Source organism: Bos grunniens, chromosome 9, assembly GCF_055505025.1.
Source record: "Bos grunniens cultivar Pamir isolate PY7600 chromosome 9, Bosgru_T2T1.0, whole genome shotgun sequence".
Classification (NCBI taxonomy): Eukaryota; Metazoa; Chordata; class Mammalia; order Artiodactyla; family Bovidae; genus Bos; species Bos grunniens.
Window position 1 is genome coordinate 39,406,286 of NC_141173.1, and position 22,889 is coordinate 39,429,174.

General features: G+C 42.1%; 1 long non-coding RNA gene across 3 annotated transcripts in view; it reads right to left on the minus strand.

The window, feature by feature from the left end:
- Positions 1-7,882, minus strand: part of LOC147365822 (uncharacterized) — an 87,422-nt gene extending 79,540 nt beyond the window's left edge. For all 3 annotated transcript variants that reach the window (XR_015132834.1, XR_015132833.1, XR_015132832.1), the window contains exon 1: positions 7,450-7,882. This is a non-coding gene — a long non-coding RNA (uncharacterized LOC147365822). The remainder of the gene's footprint in view (positions 1-7,449) is intronic.
- Positions 7,883-22,889: the final 15,007 nt, after the last annotated feature.

The window sequence follows — 22,889 nt, forward strand, 5'->3', positions numbered from 1 at the left end:
CTGCCCACATTTCTGCCCCCTTCTATTTTACCTCTGTCCTTACTATTGACCAAGTTTTGATCCCATGTTATACAATTATACATAAACACACATGCACATTTATATATCCATATCCACATTCATAACTCTTTTGTTGCTTGCTCTGTTCATTTTATTGTCTGATAAAATTCCAATTCCAGTTAAACGCTTCACTTCCTGCTGAATGTAGCTGAGAAAAACGCACCATCTTGCAAACTGGTCTAACTTTAAATTTATGACCAAAGCTTCAACTGGGGGTTCACCTCATTCACACTGATAATGTAATCCTAAAAGATGTCTAGGAAATTGATGTTCTCACTATCTAAGGTAACTCAGTCACATTTTCTTCTGTCTTCAAATCACCAACAGCAGCTTCCCCTCCTCACCCTCTGATGATGAGCTGAACTTTTATTTCATCCATCCAATAGACAAAATTTGATGAGAATCAAATTTTCTTGGATTCTCTCTTTGATTTCTTTGTTCCACTACTAAATCTAACAACCTATCTATAGGCAGTATGCATGTTACATCTTTACTAATGCAAAATGAATGAACTGTCCATATTCTCAGACTGCTTACAGTCTCCCTCATCCTGAAAATGATCCCTCCCCTATGAATCACCATTTTCTCTTCTCCTTCCCAACAGCCTGCATGCACACCTACTCTAAAATGTGCCCTGCTCTTAAATGCATCCTTTCCCAGCCCCCATCCTGTTTTTCTGCTCCTGCTCACAGCCAAACTCAAAAGTTGTCCCTGCGTGATGTCTCCGTTTCTACACTTCCCACTCTCTCAATAATTCTCGCTCCATTCTGCATCTTATCAGGATTTTATCCTCACCAAAGCACTGAAACAAATATTATGAAGGTTTCCAATGACCTCCATTTGGCTAAAACCCAATGGATAATTCTGTCTTCAATCTTATTCCACCTCTCAGGAGCATTTTACCTAATACATCATGTCCGTCCTTCTTAAAGCATGTTTTCACTGCTTATAGGATACTACACTATCTTGTTTCATCTTATTATTGGCCATTCATTCTTAATTTTGTTTTCCTCTCTTCTGTGAAAGTGAAGTCACTCAGTCGTGTCTAACTCTTTGCGACCCCATGGACTGTAGCCTGCCAGGATCCTCTGTCCATGGGATTTTCCAGGCAACAATACTGGAGGTGGGTTGCTATTTCCTTCTCCAGGAGATCTTCCCAACCCAGGGATTGAATGCAGGTCTCCCACATTGTAGGCAGATGCTTTACCATCTGAGCCACCAGGGAAGTCCTCTCTTCTGCTCAACCCCAAAGTCTCCTGAGCTTAGTTCTAATCTCCTCTTCGGCCTACCCTGAGATCTATGGCTTTAAATATCACCTACAAGCCAGTTCATACCTCAGTTTATACCTCAGTTTATACATCTAGTGCCAACTTTTCTCTGGGGTTCAGGTGCATATCTCTCACTACTTACTTGACATTTCCTCTGGGGCTGCCTGGAGCTTCCCAGGCCGTGCTAGTGGTCAAAGAACCTGCCTGCCAATGCAGGAGACATAAGAGACTCAGTTTCAACCCCTGGGTCAGGAAGATTCCCTACAGGAGTGCATGGCAACCCACTCCAGTATTCTTGCCTGGAGAATCCCATGAACAGAGGAGCCTGGCAGCTGTAGTCCCTAGGGTCGCAAAGAGTTGGATACCACTAAAGTGACTTAGCATTCACACAGGCTGGGGCTGCCTAATAGGCACCTCAAACTCGGCGTAACCAGCAGGAAATGCTTGATGCCCCCACCCTGTCACAGCCTACTCTTCCACAATCTTTCCCAATCACCATTAATGGCACCACCATCCACCCAGTTTCCCAGATCAAAAACCTAGGAGTCATCTTGAACTGATCCGTTCCCCTCATCCTCACATCCAATCCAACAGCAAACCTTCTGACCCTACCTACCAGACTTGTTTTTCACTATGGGAAATACAAACATATAGCATCTAATTGTTGTCAAAGTTACTCTTGTGAATGTGTGTCACTGACTGAGGCTTAGACTGTAAGTGAATCCAGCCAGACAGAACTTACCAAATCCCAACCATCTCCTGACACCCACAAAGAATTTATTACCCAGCTGTTTCAGTTGTCTGTCACCATATAACCACCCCAGTATTTAGTGACTTAACCTAAAACTCTTGTTTATGTGCTCACTCTTTGGCAGATTAGGCAGCTTCTGGTGGGAATCTCTGATCCCCAAGGCAACCACTGTGGAGCCAGCTGGTGTTGTAGGGTCTACCCCCACCTTGGTCTCACTCACAGACCTGGCAAGTTGACACTGACCATTCAGTCAAAGATCATTGGTGACCTCAATTCTCTTGTAAGTGGGCTTCTTCCCAAAACTGCTTGGATTGCCCCACTGCAGAGTGAGTTCCAAGAAGAAGGAAGCACAGGCTGCCAGTCACTTTTCTTCACTTAAAGAGTAGGTCTGAAATCGGTACAGGGTCACTTCCGTTGTACCCTCTTCGTCAGTCACAGGGCAGCCAAAGTTCTAGGGTTGGATAAATAGACTCTACTGCCAAGCAAGGGGGAATAGCAAAGAATCTGTGACCATCTTTAATCCACTACAGCAGCCCTTCCAACGGTGTAACAGATCTGTAGTTGATTTGGTTCTTTAGAAACCAGGGCATACTGGTAAATGTTAACTGACTGGAGGGAAGCAAGGGGAAGCAGGTGTTGATTTATAGTATTTGCCAATTGTCATGGTGTAAACACCTCCACGAGGACTGATTTCAGGCTCACCAAACACACAGCTGGGAAGAAATGCACACAATTATTCAGCTCTTTTTGTTTGTTTTTTAGCAATCAAATAAGTATTGATTATAATGAATTATAACCCATCAAAGAAATCACATCAGTTGAAATTTTAGGAGGCAGGGAATGCTGTTTCTCATTAAACTTTGAGTTTGTTAATTTATATCAATATAGACTCATGACTTCCTCTTTGAAAGTGAATTGTAATCCATTACAATTTTTTAAAATTTGTTTTCTGTTGGAGGATAATTGCTCTACCATGTTGTGTTAGTTACTGCCTTACAACATCATGAATCAGCTGTATGTGTACATATATCCCCTCCCTCTTCAGCCTCCCTTCCACTCTCCCGTCCCACCCTCTAGGTCATCCCAGACCACCGATCTGAGCTCCCTGTGCTTTGCAGCAGCTTCCTGCTATCTGTTTTACACATGGAGGTGTATATATGTCAATACGACTCTCAATTCATCCCCCCACCTTCTTCCCCCTCTGTGTCCACAACAATTGACTCTTACAAGCCAGTACAAGCTAGCTCCAGAAACAACACTGACCAGTTGAAAAAGAAAATTCTGCATGGTTGTCCAGCCAATAAATATTTATGGAGAGCCCAATATGTACGAGACATTAGGAAGAGAGGTGAACAGAACAGATCCAAAATCTGGCTTCAGAGTTTGCATTCTAATGGGGGAGTCAGATAATAAGCAACAAAGGATATACTGTAATGAAAGGTGCTATTAAGAAAATAAAACAGGGCAAAGAGCAGAGAATGATGGGCAGTACTGTTTTTACATACAGAAATCAGAGAAGACCTTTCTGAGGACACATTTCAGGTTAGCAACCATTAAGTGTTAGTAGAAGGTCACTATTACACAGTACTTACTATGTGCCAGGCGCTCTTTTGATCAACTACATATATTAATTTTTGAATTAAAGTCTATAAGAAAACGTCCTGAGTGAGTGAGTGAGTGAAAATTGCTCAGTCATGTCTGACTCTTTGAGAACCCATGGAATTCTCCAGGCCAGAACATTGGAGTAGGTAGCCATTCCCTTCTCCAGGGAATCTTCCCAAACCAGCCATCGAGCCCAGGTCTCCCACATTGCAGGCAGATTATCAGCTGAGCCACCAGGGAACCCCTAAGAAAATGTCCTAAGTGAGGAAAAATTCAATTAAAAAAAAAAACCATTCAAACATATGTCTAGATCAGAAGCAAATGAGACAAGGGGAGAACATTTGAAATAGGTAATGTAGAAAGAGAAGAGCCTGGCCACTTGGGAAGAATGTGATTTGTGTTTGACTCTCACCCAATCCCATAAACTGTGGTACCATAAGCGGTAGGGAAACCAGCTGTGAGAGGACAACATCAAGAGTGTGTGGGGAAGTGTAGACAAGATTTATACTCATGCAATGAGGCCATTTAGGAGATGGTTTACAAATTGTCTTTAATTGTGCTATCATGGCCTTCCCAACAAGGGCTGGATCTAAGAGAAACACCATAAATGTGTGGTGTGTTTTATGGTCCAGACTTTTTCACATTTATTCTCAAAACCACTCCATGAAGTAAGTATCCAGGGCAAGAGATTTCACAGATTAGGAATCTTGGACTCACTAAACAAAAGAGGATGACTTTTCTGACTCTAAACCAAATTAATGCATAAATACGCATGGAGTGCCTGCAATGGGTCAGGCAAGGTGCAAGTGCCAGGGGTCAATCCTTCCCTCCCCAATTCCCCACCAGCCATGCACAGCCCTGGGAACATGGCGGTTGTGATGCCACGCTCTCACTTCCACCCCCCCACCCCTCCACGACACGTGCCAAGGTAGCATTCCCCCACTGATGTATATTTCAGGCAGAGGAGGGAGGCAGGGAGAGATGAGACCCCCTTCTGTGCATAGCAGTGGATGTGGGATCGCACACACGCCTGCCTTAGCCCCTTCTTTGAACTAGAAAGAGCAGAAACATTTCACCTCTGACTTTCTTACATTCCCATCCATAAAGCAATCTCAAAACTAATTTCCCTTATAACTGAAAATCTTTCTATAGTACTATATATATCAAAATACAGATTTTATACTCACCATTTTAAAAATACTAAGAGGTCTCCTCTCCCTAAACACATGCTGTCGTTGCTCTCAATTAAATGAGTAAGAGCTGGAGCAGGCAAGAGGAACTGTGCTCCCTGGCAGAGCCCTGGGGCTGATGAAAGCATTGACTCAATGGGTCAGAAGAACACATCCCCAGAGACACCATCTAAAAGCACACTGAGAAATGTGAGTTGAACCAGGTGTCAGAAGACCCATGGAGCATTTTAAATGGTTAAGTGATTGCTGTGATCAACAGAGTGAAAGGCTTCTGAAATATCAAAGGCACCATAGAGCAAAAGACAACCCAAGTCAGCCATGAATAATAACTTGTTTTCTTCCTTAAGGAGCAAAACTTGCTAGGGCTAAAGCCACAATGAGTACATTCAAGCTCCGTCGAATAGTGCAGGAAACGTATATGTGGTTATGGGGATAGGGGAAGGGTATTAAAAAAAAAAAAACTATTTTATATGGTCCATATACATTCATTAAATCTGTCTGGAACTATGAGGGAAATGATTGGAATTAGTGTCTCCATTTTATAGTCAAAGAAACTGATGTGAGAGGAGTAAATGGATGAAACATGTTAAGTAGATGTACAGGAGCAAAAAAAAAAAAAAAATCACAAATATTTTTAATTCCTTGGTCAGTCCATCAGAAAACATATCCTTTAAGTTAAAATGATGGTTCTCTAGTTACCTTCAGCCTGGAGAAAGATCTGAAAGATGGCAACATGCCTGATCTATAGGCTCTCTTGGGAAAGGGGTTATGGTTGATAAGAGATTTTCCTATCAGTGGAGGGCCAAGATTGACTTTCAGCTAGGAACTCAGCCAATTTAGTACTTCTTTCCTACTGTGAAGAAATACTATATATGGACACACTGAGACTTAAAGAAACTAGTTAGAGGGCAAAGAGAAAGCAAAACCCAGGCAGAGAAAGGCAGACAAGTAGGAGCAGTTTGCCGGGTTTCTATCCAAATTCACCTCATTATGCGTGAGGCTTGGCTGCAGTTTGACATTAGCTAGGGTTGTCCCCAGGCAGCCAGGCTAAGCCTGCAAGCTCCAGTCTGCACCAGCTGGTTAACAGGGCACCAAATAAACCTTGTATAAGCAATCTGGGTTTTCTGTCCTTGTGCTCAAAGGAGACCCCCTCCCCAAATTGAAGTGTACTCTTCTTTTTAGAATTGCTCCCTCTTTGAATGTCCATGATCCAGTTACACTTTGTTCCTGCTTATACACAGCTTGACACAGTCTCTCCTCCTTGCCCTTGGCCTTATTCTCTTCCTTTTTCCACTGACCCCACCCAGAAAGGACTGTATTTCATTGTCTGTAACTAACTCAGTCATGCTTTCTGCACCAAGGACATTTTAGGGAAAAAAAAAATTTCCCCCCTAATTCTTGGTGGTCTTTGCAGGAACATCTGAAAGGAAATCTCATGAACCTCAGTCTCGCTCTCCTCTCCAAACAAGCAAAGAGGGACTTTGTTTGCAAGCCAAGAGGGACTTCATTACGGAATGAATGTTAAATGGAATGCATCTTCCTTTGGCTGTTTTCTCTTCCACACTACTTCTATCCCACTCCCAGCCCCACCCTCAAGCAGCAGACTGAAAAGGGAGCTGACTGTCTGTGCCCTCCTACCCATGACCCACCCTCCAGGTTGGAGGGTGACAGGCCACTGCAGCCTGGGGAGTCCAGGCATGGGCAGAGAGTCCCAGGCTCTGGACAGTGTTCATGGCTGCCTCTGTTCTTCCTCTCTATCAGCCGCTTCTCCCTTGCCAAGCCAGCTGTCTGCACCTGGACATCTCTGTCACTCTCTTCCCACACTCTGCCTGGCCAGAGGCCACGCTGGCATGGTCCCTACTGGGGTCTGTGCTCTGCTGCAGGCAGCCAGTTGGAACTGGGTGGAGGTGGGGAGGACACCAATTCCTGAAGCCCCAGACTGTGGTCTGGCTTCACCTAGCTATTTACCTCAGGTAAACAAATCTATAGCTTCCGAGTGTGTGTCCTACCAAATGAACAGCCCTATTGCAAAATATTCTTGTTAGTGAACAACCATTTGGGTTTATGTGTTTGGGCATATCTGTAGACCAAAGTCAATATTGCCATTCCATCTAAGAAATATCTTCAAAATGCAATTATAAATATTCAACAAAATAATAGATTTTTTCAATAACCTTCAATCTGTTTAAAATTCCGAGACTCCCCAGAGTTCATTTAATCTCTCCTGAGTTTTCACATGGCAACATTGCCAGGAACAGTTACAATGTTGTTGCAGGTCACACCAGTCTACACTCCATTTTGTTACTCCTTCGTTATAAGCAACAGAAAATCAAACCTACTAACTTAAGCAGAAAAAGGGAAATTTTTAGAAAAGATACTTTTAGAACCAAGTAAAGAACTTGAAGGAAGGAAGGAAGGAATGGGGGCTGGGTGTGCTGAGGCCCTTGGTTGCAGGAGGTCATACCCCCCTCCAAATGTATTGCAATGGCCCTGTGACCTGTGCATTAATTTCCTATTGCTGCCATTACAAATTACCACAAATGTAGTGGCTTAAAGCAACACAAGTTTCTTAACTCACAGTTCTGTAGGTCAGAAGTCTGGCACAGCTCAACTTTGTCCTCTGCTCAAGACCAAAGCCAAGGTGTCAGCCATGCTGGGGTCTTCTCTGGAAGCTTGAGGGGAAAGTCCACTTCTAAGCTCCTTCAGGTTGTTGGCTGAATCACGTCCTTGTGATTATAAGATTGAGGTGTCCACTTCCTCAATGGCTCTCAGCTGGGAAACTCCGTCAGCTCCTAGAAGCCACAGCACTTTCTTCCCCTATGACCCCCTCCATCTTCAAGCCAGCAAAGTCCCTCGTGCTTCAAATCTGACTCCTGCTGCTTTGAAAGAACCAGATGACTAGATCAGGCTCACCTGAGAGTCTTTTATCTTAAGGTCAACCCTGCCACGTAACACAGCAATTGTGGGAGTGAGAAGCTCAGCTTCTCATCATATTACACGTGCCCTATGTAAAATTCTGCCTACCACACAGGGCTCAGCTCCCATAACTTTTGGTCCCCACCTATCTCTGTCCCTCTTTACATTCTCAGGAGAGAAACTCTGATTGGCTAATTTGGGTCAGGCATCCAACCCCATCCATCAGCTATGATAGGGGGACAGGCTCCTACAGAAGAGGGCTCAGCATTTTGAAATCAGCAGCTGTACTGAGAGAGGGAAAGGTTGTTGGGAGATGGGCAGAGATCACAAGAGAAACCCTTGAAGAGGGACGAAGGGAAGTGAAGTGAGGAGAGTCCCACACATCACTAGCAGACAAACGACAAACCAGCCCAATAAAGCTAACAGCTTAAGAGGAACAGCAGCCTGGTGTACGTGTTCATATTTTGTCCTTTTTTTTCCCATGGGGGTTAAAAATCAATAATGTTCACATTATGCAAATAGAACTAGGGACTAGCTTGAGTTCATGAGTACACTTCTGAGAGTTGTATGGTTTTTCTCTTAAGAACCGGGGATTTGTACACTTCCGTATACCACCCTCCAAGAGAGAACGTTTATAACAGTGTCCCACAAGGCGGTCAGTAGAGAACAGTCCAGAACCAAGTAAAACCCTGCAGAGTGACTGGGGTATTTTCATGCCCCTTTTGCCACTTCCAAAAAACAAAACCAGGATTTGGGCAACATGCTGCTGCCGATTTTACAGATTAGAAAACTGACGCCCCAGCCAAAAGCAACGGTTCTCTTTGAGGTGAGGTTCTCCAAGGGTCTTGGAGAAAAGCTCTTAGGAATATCTGACAGATATTTTTCCTTGCAGTAATGTGACAAATGAATGCTCCACTTTTGCATAGTAGCACTTCATACTTTTCAAAGTAAGAAGACATCATTGAATTACATGCCTTGTTAGACTCATTTGGGGAATGAGTCTCAGTTGGCTGCATTTATCAAGTGCCATTTTATGCGGAGTTCCCTGGGAGAATCAGAGAGATAAGAAAGAAGCTGAAAGACCTTGGGATACAATGAAGGAACTCTTTCCTGCCAAACAAATTTTGCCCTCTAAAATCACAAAATGAATTTTTTTTTTCCCTTTAGAAGTTCACATGTCATACTGAACACGGTGGTTAGGATGACCTCAAATGGAATGACAGGTCCAAGACTTGTGGGAATGATTCTCTCTGCTTCACTTACTTCAACTCTCAGCACCAATCTGTTCTTTATATTAGTCATTATTACTACCTAGAAATTATTCCCTCATTCCTTTAAACTGTTTTCCTTCTTGTCTGAAAAATTCTTCTGAAATGATTTATTCCTTATACCCCTTGCCTCTTTCTATGTGCTGTTTATTATTCTCAACTCCCCAGTTACTGAGTATCGACCACAGGTCACCCAGAAGGAAAAACAAGTACCTTCTTATCTTAGGTAAGACAGACACCACCAGCGAAGGGCTTGGTCCCATCCTGGGAGATGATCAGAGGGGTATTGAAAATATCTTCTCTGATACTGACTGGTCATTCTGTTTTGGTTTGTTTCATCTCATGTATTATTCAGTTCAGTTCAGTTCAGTTCAGTCACTCAGTCATGTCTGACTCTTTGCGACCCCATGAATCGAAGCACGCCAGGCCTCCCTGTCCATCACCAACTTCCGGAGTTCACTCAAACTCACATCCACCAAGTCAGTGATGCCATCCAGCCACCTCATCCTCTGTTGTCCCCTTCTCCTCCTGCCCCCAATCCCTCCAAGTATCAGAGTCTTTTCCAATGAGTCAACTCTTCGCATGAGGTGGCCAAAGTACTGGAGTTTCAGCTTCAGCATCATTCCCTCCAAAGAAATCCCAGGGCGGATCTCCTTCAGAATGGACTGGTAGTTCCTAGTAATTCTATAAGTTGGTTTAAAATGCAGCCTGAATAACTTATTTTTATGGCAATTTATTGATTCTCATGGTCTGCCATGTGATCAGATTTGTTAAGCATTCCATGGACAATGGGGAAGTATGGGCATACCACTTTCTTTTTTTTTTTTATTTAAATTTTATTTTATTTTTAAACTTTACAATATTGTATTAGTTTTGCCAAATATCAAAATGAATCCGCCACAGGTATACATGTGTTCCCCATCCTGAACCCTCCTCCCTCCTCCCTCCCCATACCATCCCTCTGGGTCTTCTCAGTGCACCAGCCCCAAGCATCCAGTATCATGCATCGAACCTGGACTGGCAACTCGTTTCATACATGATATTATACATGTTTCAATGCCATTCTCCCAAATCTTCCCACCTTCTCCCTCTCCCACAGAGTCCATAAGACTGTTCTATACATCAGTGTCTCTTTTGCTGTCTCGTACACCGGGTTATTGTTACCATCTTTCTAAATTCCATATATATGCGTTAGTATACTGTATTGGTGTTTTTCTTTCTGGCTTACTTCACTCTGTGTTATAGGCTCCAGTTTCATCCACCTCATTAGAACTGATTCAAATGTATTCTTTTTAATGGCTGAGTAATACTCCATTGTGTATATGTACCACAGCTTTCTTATCCATTCATCTGCTGATGGACATCTAGGTTGCTTCCATGTCCTGGCTATTATAAACAGTGCTGCGATAAACATTGGGGTACACGTGTCTCTTTCCCTTCTGGTTTCCTCAGTGTGTATGCCCAGCAGTGGGATTGCTGGATCATAAGGCAGTTCTATTTCCAGTTTTTTAAGGAATCTCCACACTGTTCTCCATAGTGGCTGTACTAGTTTGCATTCCCACCAACAGTGTAAGAGAGTTCCCTTTTCTCCACACCCTCTCCAGCATTTATTGCTTGTAGACTTTTGGATCGCAGCCATTCTGACTGGCGTGAAATGGTACCTCACAGTGGTTTTGATTTGCATTTCTCTGATAATGAGTGATGTTGAGCATCTTTTCACGTGTTTGTTAGCCATCTGTATGTCTTCTTTGGAGAAATGTCTATTTAGTTCTTTGGCCCATTTTTTGATTGGGTCATTTATTTTTCTGGAGTTGAGCTGTAGGAGTTGCTTGTATATTTTTGAGATTAGTTGTTTGTCAGTTGCTTCATTGGCTATTGTTTTCTCCCATTCTGAAGGCTGCCTTTTCACCTTGCTAGTAGTTTCCTTTGTTGTGCAGAAGTTTTTAAGTTTAATTAGGTCCCATTTGTTTATTTTTGCTTTTATTTCCAATATTCTGGGAGGTGGGTCATAGAGGATCCTGCTGTGATGTATGTCAGAGAGTAAATCCACGCACATATGGACACCTTATCTTTGACAAAGGAGGCAAGAATATACAATGGATTAAAGACAATCTCTTTAACAAGTGGTGCTGGGAAAACTGGTCAACCACTTATAAAAGAATAAAACTAGAACACTTTCTAACACCATACACAAAAATAAACTCAAAATGGATTAAAGATCTAAACGTAAGACCAGAAACTATAAAACTCCTAGAGGAGAACATAGGCATACCAGTTTCTATACAAAGTTTTCTCCATGCCTAGTTTACATGCCTATTTATTCAAATCCTCTAAAATTAAAAAAAAAAATCTAACCTTTTCTGTCAAAGACCTTTTACAAAAATTATAATTGAAGCAAAATATATATTACAAAATGTACCGTCTTATCCATGTTCAAGCATAGAGTTCAGTGGCACGTCTACATCCACATCACTGTGCAACCGTCACTACCACCCATCCTCGGAATTCTCACGCTGAAAAACTGAAACCCTGTACCCATTAAACAATAATTCTCTACCCTCTCCTCCCCCCAGACCCTGGCCACCACCATTCTGCTTTCTGTCTCTATGAGTTTGACTGTTTCAGGTACATCACATGAGTGAAATCATACAGTATTCATCCTTTTATGACAGGCTTACTTCACTTAACAGAATGTCCTCAAAGTTCATCTGTGTCACAGTATGTATCAGCATTTCCTTCCTTTAAGCACTAACTGATATGCCATTGTACATATATAGCACATGTTGTTTATTCATTCATCCATCAGTGGACGCTTGGGTTGTTGTTTTTGTTTAGTCACTGAGTCATGTCCGATTCTTGTGACCCAAATTGTTGCCCACCAGGCTCCTTTGCCCATGGGATTTCCCCAGGCAAGAATCCTGGAGTGGGTTGCCATTCCCTTCTCCAGGGGACACTTGGGTTACTTCTACCATTTAGCTATCGGGAATAATGCTGCTATGAACACTGGTGAACAAATAATAATGGAGCCCCTATTTTCAATTCTTTTGAGTATATACCCAGAAGTGAAATTGCTGGATCATGTGGTAATTCTATTTTTAATTTTTGAGGAACTGCCATATCATTTCTTCATAGCAGCTACACCATTTTACACTCCTAACAACTGTGCACAAAGGTTCCAATTTCTCCACATCCTCACCAACACTTGTGATTTTGTTTCTTTTTTGATGGTAATCATCCTAATGAATGTGAGGTAGTACCTTATTAGAACGATCTGTCAAAGACTTCTGTAATTTCCATTACAACTGTGGTTTCATTCTTATACTCTAGTCAGGAACCGTGCTTTATATATTTGATACTGGTTTTTGTGTGTGTAAAAAATAATAACTATTACATAGTCTGTTTTTTGTATCTTTTTGCCCAGCAAATAACCCTTATTGCTTGACAAATTGCTTCTTAAATCTCAGCAGAGACTGAAGGTAGACTTTCACCTCCCTGATCAGTCTCTGGGGCTTGTGGCCCCTCCTGCTATCTTTCGCTCTTTCTCTACCTTGGATGGGAATTCATATCAGCACGCCGACCTCTAAAGGCAGCTGCATACCACCTGAACTCTGTGAAATCAGAAAGACAGGCTGGACTTCCCTGGGGGTTCAGTGGTTAGGAATCTGCCTTGCAATGCAGGAGACTTGGGTTAGATCCCTGGTCCAGGAAGAGCCCACATGCTGCAGGGCCACTAAACCAGTGCACCACGACTCCTGAGCTCGTGCTCCGCAGCAGGAGAAGCCAGCACAGCGAGGAGCCTGAAAGCCACAGCTAGCGAGGGGCCCCTGTGTCCTGCAACGAGGGAAAGCCCGCAAAGCAACGAAGACCCAGCACAGCCAAAAATGGATAAATAAACAAGCTTTTTAAACTCTTAAAAAAAATAGGTTGACTGCAATTGAACCATTAAGGGCCTAACTCCATACCAGCCTGCTATTTGGATCCTGCGAAGTAGAAGGTAGAAGTAACGTGCATTCATCCTCTGGCTGCTTCCCACCTTCATTTGCTCAGTTGTCAATCAGTTGATTAATAAATACATGAGCATCTTGGGCTAGGTCCTAGAAATGCAGTTGTGAACATACACACAGCTCCTGCTTTCACAGATCTTACAGTGGAGAAGGGAGATGTTAAATAAATAATTGCAAGTAAGGTTAAGTCCTGTGAAAGAGCAGTATGGAGCGTTAAGTAGCACAGAAGAAAAAGATCTAGTCTGGTTGGGGAACCAGGGAAATCATCTCTGAGGAAGTTATGTTTCAACTGGTACACAAAGGATCATTCAGTCAGTCACGGAAGAGCCCTTGAAGAGCTTCATGGTTTCGAGCACAGACTCTGGAGCTAAATTGCGTATTCAAATCCAGCCCTGGCACTTAGTAGCTGGAGGGCTTTGGGTGACTTATTTAACTTCTCTATAAATAATAGTTGTCACAGTTAATTGATACACATATCCGTTTCTGTCACATAATAAGTACTCAATAAATGTTTATTAATCATTAAATCAATATTGCTATTCCAGTCCCTGTGGTGGATACAGAGAGGATGATGATAAAATAGACACAGACATCACTTTCATAGGATTAGAGATAGGGAATAAACCTCCAGAAAGGTTTAAATTGACAGTTTTTATCTAACATCTCTAAAATGTCCCTACTTTTTATCTAAACAATTACATGTCTGGAAATTCAATCCTAAAGAAATAACCACAAACACATGCAAGGTTTTAGCTATTTCTCTTACTGAAAAGTTGAGTGCAACCTGAGTGTCCTATAGGAAAATAAATTATGATACAACTCATATATGATGAGACATCATGCAATCATCAAAATGATATAGAGGAATTCTATTTATTGACATAAGATGAGATTTAGTATTATGCATGTGAATCAGTTCAGTTCGGTTCAGTCACTCAGTCATCTCTGATTCTTTGTGACCCCATGGACCGCAGCACTTCAGGCTTTCCCGTCCATCACCAACTCCTGGAGCTTGCTCAAACTCATGTCCATCGAGTCAGTGATGCCTTTCAACCATTTCTCATCCTCTGTCGTTCCCTTCTCCTCCTACCTTCGATCTTTCGCAGCATCAGGGTCTCTTCCAATGAATCAGTTCCTCTCATCAGGTGGCCAGAGTTTTGGAGCTTCAGCTTCAGCATCATTCCTTCCAATGAATATTCAGGACTGGTTTCCTTTAGGATTGGTTGGTTTGATCTCCTTGCAATCCAAGGGCATGTGAAGAGCTTTTGCTAATAACATATACTAATCCATAGGAAGTCAAGAATTGAAGTATTTAAACAAAGGTATTAATAGGAATTTTCTCTAAGTAAAATGCCTACTAGGAATCAATGGACACTAACTCTGGCAAACTTATTGTGAGGGTGGGGCGGAGGGCAGAATTTACTGGAAGAAGCTGAAGTAACTCAGAGAAGGAAGAGAAAGCTGAACAACCTGGCTTTGGGTAGAGCAGGAACCACCTGGATCTGGCATCCAGGTGACAGAAATGACAGGATGGTCTCCAGTAAGCTATAGCACTAGTAAAGGGCTTCCCTGGTAGCTCAGTTGGTAAAGAATCTGCCTGCAGTGCAGGAGACCCCGGGTTGATTCCTGGGTCAGGAAGATCTGCTGGAGAAGGGATAGGCTACCCACTCGAGTATTCTTGGGCTTCCTTGATGGATCAGCTGGTAAAGAATCCACCCGCAATGTGGGAGACCTAGGTTTGATCTCTGGGTTGGGAAGATCCCCTGGAGAAGGGAAAAGCTACCCACTCCAGTATTCTGGAGAATGAATTCTATGAACTGTATAGTCCATGGGGTCGCAAAGAGTTGGACACAACTGAGCGACTTTAAAAAAAAATAGTAAAAGTCAGCTCAGTCTATTGGTGTGTGTGAGTGTGTGTAAGTGTGTGTGTGTGTTTTCTCAGATTCAGTTCTCCAGGGGAAAGAGTCTGATTGGCCAGACTAGGTCATGGGGAACCACCATCCTGGCGGCTGCAGCAATAAATCCTGCATGCAGTGGGAACTCTGCAGTGCACCAGAGAAAGAAGCCAGGGGAAAGGTGAAGTCAATAGATGTTCACTATGATGGGATTTTAGGTACAGTACTTTCCTTTTTATTCTTTATCTATGTTTTGAAAATTCTTCTATAATAGACAGATATTGATTTTGCAATATGAGAATTTTTTTTGTAATTTCAAAAACCCCAAAATGCAAATAAGTTGCCAAGTTTCCTGAATGGGTTATTTCACAACCTGTTTCCTTCTTTTTATTCCATTGCTACATCTTCTGCAACAAATCCCATCCCCACTCACCCCACATCCACTCATATACCTACATATCCACATGAATTATTTTTATGTAATTTTTATTAATATAACAATGATACAATCAGCACAGAATGCTCCAAATAAGCACATAACATTCCATTTTAATAATATAATGACAAACAAATTCTTCAATTCATTGGCTAATAGCAGAGTCAAATTTTGCAGAATAATCACGAAAGATTATAGCAAGCATTTACAAAGTACTTAATCCATGCCAGACACTGAACTGACTCCTTTACTTACTTTAATGTAAAATACACAATTTGACAAAGCAACATTTTCCTTCTCTAACACAGAGTTCTTATTAGATTCTATCTTTTCTGGAAAATAGATTCTTTCTCTTCCAAGAATCTCAAGGCATTCCATTTGCATCAAGTATTCCATTTAAATTCTTTCACCATCACTAAGAGGAAAACACAGGCCTGGATATCACTTATCTCCCTGTAGAGTTGAGGAAGCTTCAGAGACATGATTTCCTCAAAATCATACAGCTATCAGAGACATCTGAACATCTCTCTATTTATGGAGCTGATGGAACTGAGACAACAATTCTTTAACTTAAGAGACATATCTTGTGGTCCTACTTTGTATCAGTCTTTTTGCAGGAATCAAAGACTGATTCATTCATGTATTCAACACATCCATACTTCCGTGCCAGGCTGTGCCAGTTACCAGGAGTAAGACCGACACAGTCCCAATCATGATGCAAAGGCCCTGTCTGTTCTCAAGGAGTCTGCAATCAGCTGATAAACAGGGGAGCGTTTGCAAGCTATGCATGAGGCTTAAGAAAGAGAAGTAAAAGTAAATGTGGAATTGGAAGTGTGCAGGAAAATGTTGAAGTAAGACAAAAAATATAGCAAATACACGCAGTACAAAGACATTCTTGGGAGAAGGTGAAAGTTGTGTATTGAGTATGAGGACTTGAGGAAGCAGATTTCACAGGCAGTGATTATACCCAGAGAATACTGCAGGCCAACTTGAGAGAAGCTATGCCTTCAGGGAAAGGACATAGTGAAGTCGCTCAGTCGTGTCCAACTCTTTGTGACCCCATGGACTGTAGCCTACGAGACTCCTCCATCCATGGGATTTTCCAGGCAAGAGTACTGGAGTGTGTTGCCATTTCCTTCTCCAGGGGATCTTCCCAACCCAGGGAATGAACCTGGGTCTCCTGCATTGCAGGCAGACACTTTACCATCTGAGCTACCAAGGATATAGTTAGTTCAAGGCAAATTAGGAAATAAAACCTAACCTTATCCAGGTACCTCCTCTTCTTCCCACATCTCCCACTGGCCAAACCAAGAAGCAAGAGAGTCTCTTGATATAGCCTAGATGGGTCAGCTTCCCGGGTGGAGAGCAGGATAGAGGGCAGTGGACAGTGAACCTGGACAGGTGAACAGAAGATATCCAGCACTTCTGGTTGTGCTGCTGCAATGTGTTCCTTGACTGAGTCCTTTGGCCTCTGTGGACATCAGTTTCTTTACTCTTCCCAGAAAGGCCTCACTCTGGTCATCCTTAAGGCACCTCCCAGGGTCAGCACTATACGAAGAGAGAGGAGTCATCTGTATGAACTAGGCTTGTACTTAGTATTAGGAGAGATTTCCTTCTTGTTGTTGTTCAGTTGCTCAGTCGGGTCCAATTCTTTGCCACGTCATGGACTGCTGCATGCCAGGCTTCCCTATCCTTCGCTATCCCCTGGAGTTTGCTCACATTCAGGTCTGTTGAGTCAGTGAAGCTATCTACCATCTCATCCTCTGCCACCTTCCTCTCCTTTTGCCTTCAATCTTTCCCAGCATCAGGGTCTTTTCCAATGAGTCAACTCTTCACATCAGGTGGCCAAAGGATTCAGCTTCAGTCCTTCCAGTGAATATTCACGGTTGATTTCCTTTATGATTGACTGGTTTGATCTTCTTGCAGTCCAAGGGACTCTCAAGAATCTTTTCCAGCACCACAGTGCAAAAGCATCCATTCTTTGGCACTCAGCTTTCTTTATGGTTCAACTCTCACATCCATACATGGCTACTGGAAAACCATAGCTTTGACTATATGGACATTTGTTGCCAAAGTGATGTCTCTGCTTTTTAATATGCTATCTAGGTTTGTCATATCTTTCCTTCCAAGGAGCAAAAGTCTTTTAATTTCATGGCTACATTCACTGTCCACAGTGATTTTGGAACCCCAGAAAATAAAATCTGTCACTGCTTCCACTTTTTCCCCTTCTATTTGCCATGAGGTGATGGGAACAGAAGTCATGATCTTAGTTTTTTGAATGTTGAGTTTTAAGCCAGCTTTTTCACTCTCCTTTTTCACTCTCATCAAGAGGCCCATTAGTTCCTCTTCATTTTCTGACCTTATAGTAGTATCATCTGCATATCTTAAGTTGATATTTCTCCCAGCAATCTTGATTTCAGCTTGTGATTCAACCGGCTCACATTTTGCATGATGCACTCTGCATATGAGTTAAAAAAGCAGTGTGACAATACACATCCTTGACATACTCCTTTCTCAATTTTGAACCAGTCACTTGTTCCACGTCTGGTTCTAACTGTTGCTTCTTAACCCATATACAGGTTTCTCAGCAGCCAGGTGTTCCCATATCTTTAAGAACTTTCCACAGTTTGTTGTGATCCACACAGTCAAAGGCTTCAGTGTAGCCAATGAAGCAGATGTTGTTCTGGAAGTCCCTTGCTTTCTCCAAGATCCAGCGAATGTTGGCAATTTGATCTCTGGTTCCTCTGCCTTTTCTAAATCCAACTTGAACATCTGGAAGTTCTCAGTTCATGTACTGTTGAAGCCTAGCTTGGAGAATTTTGAACATAGTCTTACTAGAGGAGCCTGGTGGACCATAGTCCATGGATTCCCAAAGAGTCGGACACAATTGAGTAACTAACAACACCTTACTAGTACACGAAATGAATGCAAGTGTATGGTAGTTTGAACATTCTTAGTCACTGCCCTTCTTTGGGATTGGAATGAACACTGAACTTTTCCAGTCCTGTGGCCACTGCTGAGTTTTCCAAATTTGCTGACACATTGGGTGCAACACTGTAACAGCATCATCTTTTAGGATTTGAAACAGCTCAGCTGGAATTCCATCACCTCCATTAGCTTTGTTCATAGTAATGCTTCCTAAGGCCCACTTGACTTCACACTCCAGGATATCTGACTCTAGGTGAGTGACCACACCATCATGGTTATCTGGGTCAGTAAGATCTTTTTTGTACACTTCTGTGTATCCTTGCCACCTCTTCTGCTTCTGTTGGGTCCTTACCATTTCAGTCCTTTATCGTGCCCATCCTTGGATGAAATTTTCCCTTGATATCTCCAATTTTCCTGAAGAGATCTCATCTTTCCCATTCTATTTTTCCCTCTATCTCTTTGCATTGTTCGTTTAAAAAGAGCCAGAAGGAAAAACACCAATACAGTATAATAACGCATATATATGGAATTTAGAAAGATGGTAACAATAAAACTGTGTATGAGACAGCAAAAGAGACACTGATGTATAGAACAGTCTTATGGACTCAATGGAAGAGGGAGAGGGTGGGAAGATTTGGGAGAATGGCATTGAAACATGTAAAATATCATGTATGAAACGAGATGCCAGTCCAGGTTCGATGCACGATACTGGATGCTTGGGGCTAGTGCACTGGGACGACCCAGAGGGATGGTATGGGGAGGGAGGGGGGAGGAGGGTTCAGGATGGGGAACACATGTATACCTGTGGTGGATTCATTTTGATATTTGGCAAAACTAATACAATATTGTAAAGTTTAAAAATAAAATAAAATTAAAAAAAAAAGAAAAGGCAAAAAAAAAAATAAAATAAAATAAAAAGGTCTTCTTATCTCTCCTTACTATTCTCTTAAACTGTTCATTCCGTTGGGTATATCTTTCCCTTTCTCCCTTGCTTTTCACTTCTCTTCTTTCCTCGGCTATTTGTAAAGCCTCCTCAGACAACCACTTTGCCTTCTTGCATTTCTTTTTCTGGGAGATGGTTTTGGTCACTGCCTCTTGTACAATGTTATGATCCTCTGTCCATAGCTCTTCATGTGCTCTGTCTACCAGATCTAATCCTTTGAATCTATTTGTCACCTCCACTGTGTAATCATAAGGGATTTGACTTAGGTCAGAGCTGAAAGGCCTAGTAGTTTTCCCTACTTTCTTCCATTTAAACTTGAATTTTGCAGTAAGAAACTGATAATCTGAGCCAGAGTCAGTTCCAGGTCTTGTTTTTGCTAACTCTATAGAGCTTCTCCATCTTCAGCTGCAAAGAATATAATCCATCTATAATTTTGGTATTGACCATTTGGTGATGTCCATGTGAGGGTTGTTTCTTATGTTGTTGGAAGATGGTGTTTGCTATGACCAGTATGTTCTCTTGGCAAAACTCTGTTAGCCTCTTCCCTGCTTCATTTTGTACTCCAAGGCCAAACTTGCTTGTTACTCTGGGTATCTCTTGACTTCCTACTTTTGCATTCCAATCCCCTATAGTGAAAAGGACAGTTTTGTTTTTTTGTTTTTTGTTTTTCTCGGTGTTAGTTCTAGAAGTCTTGTAGGTCTTCATAGAACCTGTCAACTTCAGCTTCTTCAGCATCAGCGGTTGGGGCATAGACTTGGGCTACTGTGATGTTGAATAGTTTGCCTTAGAAACGAACTGAGATGACTCTGTCATTTTTGAGCTTGCACCCAAGTACTGCATTTCAGACTCTTTTGTTGACTCTGAGGGCCACTTCATTTCTTCTAAGGGATTCTTGACCACAGTAGTTAATATAATGGTCATCTGAATTAAATTTGCCCATTCCCATCTATTTTAGTTCACTGATTTCTAAAGTGTCAGTATTGACTCTTGCCATCTCCTGCCTGACAACATCCAATTTACCTTGGTTCATGGACCTAACATTCCAGATTCCTATGAAATATTGTTCTTTATAGTATTGGACTTTACTTTCACTCCCGACACATACACAGCTGAGCATCATTTCCTCTTTGGCCCAGCCACTTCATTCTTTTTGGGGCTGTTAGTAATTGCCCTTGCTCATCCCCAGTAGCAATATTGGATGCCTTCTGACCTGGGGGCTCAACTTCCAGTGTCATATCTTTTTGCCTTTTCATACCATTCATGGGGTTCTCATGGCAAGAATCCTGGACTGGTTTGCCATTCCCTCCTCCACCTAGAGACAGTCGTTCCCACCACCTGAGTCATGTTTGGTGCTAAACCTGCTTGAGGAAACTTCTTCACTGGTGAATGGAAACATCTTTGCTAAATGACAAAAATGCCTATGAACTGAAGCTCTGGGAATATTAAACTTGGTGTGCACTTCTGGGAAGTCAGTCCCCCTCTTGCTGTAGCAGCCAGGAAGCAGAAGTAGACAGAGAAGTTCATCTCTCCTGTTTAAATGTAAATGCTATTTTAATACAAAATAATTGAGGAGCAAGGAGATGAAAGGAGGAGGGGAAGATTATCATTATCACTGTTGAAAGTGACTTTCATCCAAGGATAGACACCAGCTCGTCCAAGGATGCTACATAATAGTCACTCCTGAGAAGTGTAAGACACTGGCCAATTGCCAGTAGACAGGGTCTGAGTAAAGGGATTGATGCTTAAAGGAGAGACATGCAGCCATGTGAAGCCCAGAGGCTCTGATGGGTTGTCCATTGTCCGGTACAAAGCAGGGTTCATTCAACAATGCAAAGTATGTGCTGGGAATTAGCACACCCATTAACTGAAGAGGATGAGAGCTTACCAAAGTGAAGCAAGAGAAGGATTCCCTGCCCCCGCCAACCAAAGTCAATACAACATCATGTCTCATTTTATCAGGGAGTTCCAACATACTTTCAGAGTCACACACTTTGACTTAACCAAATGGATGGGAGAGGTGACGTGGTGAGGTTATGTGGGCAGTGGGGTGAGGCTGTCTGGCTTCTGCCCTTAACTTCAGGCAACCTTAGGAAGTTATTTAACTTCTGCAGAGCAGTTCCTCATCAATAAAATGAACAATAGTGCCTCCTCCTTGGACCATTATGAGGATTAAGCATCTGATAAAGAGCTAATAAAGTTAACCAAGGTTGAACAGTGCCGAATATATGAGAAGTAGTATATGTGTTTAATAAAATATTTCAACAGGAGGGCAAGGAATAGAACACAGAAATCCTCTAACTGAAACCTCTGGTGAGTTGCCTAAATGAAACAGAAAAGACAAAGGTAACTCCTATATTTTTAAGCAGCTTCCCAGGTAAATTTAAGAGGAAATTTGCTACTGTTGTATTGTTGTTGTTTTTTAATTTTACAGATGTTAGGAAGTATTTGGCCTATAGTCTTCATTTATTACAGGTGTCATATATTTATATGTATGTGTATATAAATAGATTTGCACACATACGAGCCAGATTCTCCAAGTGCATTATCTACTCTCTGAGTGTCGCTCCGTTGTAGTAAAAAGAGTAATGAATCTCAAAGTGCATTAGGATTTTGATTAGAGATCCTTTTGGGGAGATCTTAGGTAAACATAGCTTTGGGATATGTCTCTTTATCTAGATATGAGGTGATCTCTCTGATTGTTATAAATCAAATGAGTTACTGAGTTGGCCAAAAAGTTCATTCAGATTTTTCCCATAACCACCTATGGGAAAACCCAGGTGAATTTTTTGGCCAACCCAATGATACAAGCAAAGCACTTAGAACAGTGCTTGAGATGTGATGAACATTCAGGAAGTATTAACCAGTTTTTTTGCTGTTATTATCGCCAATGTCCTTTCCGGGGTTAAATGATGTCAGGGGACCTGTTTGCTAACAAAAGAAAGGGCTGACAGGAAAAATAAGCTCAATGAGCAGTTCTGCCAGGGCTGAGGAAACAAAAACTGCTCAAACTATGGGAATCCCCACGCGAGCATTGCTAGTGAAGAACTTGCTGAGACACCCTCAGGTCCCACCGCCACTCCTGGGCCCCTCACACAGATGCTGCAGCTCAGGGCTGGACTGGGCACCCCTGCCCCTGCCCAGTGCTTCCTGAAGGTCTCCAGAGGGGTCCGAATGGTGGTCCCTGTGCTCTATGAGTGTTCGGCCCCACTCAAATGACGTAAAGTTCTTAGGCTTGCAAATTCAAAAAGAATTCATCTAAGCAGAAATAGTCTCTTCCCTGGAGGCAGTCATATTATAGAAAAGTGTCAGGATCGCTTACTTTGTGATTTCTCATTTGTTGAGCCCTCCTCTAAAACAAGCCTTATCATGTTATTCTTTCTTTTTTAAGAGAAACTTGGTTGCTGTCGTAACTGCTGGTACCTTTCCTTTAAAAAAAATCTTCCTGATAATTGCTCTTGGCTATCTATAATTGCTGCATTTCAGTTTTTGTTTTGTGTGAAGTTTGGCCCTGCATCACTTTATTTCATTTAAATAAATGCCTTGTTAACAGCTTAAATTAGTTGGTGTATTTTTTCTGTTTTTAAAGTATTTTGAAAGTTAATCTTTTCTCTCTTTCGTTTTTTTTTTT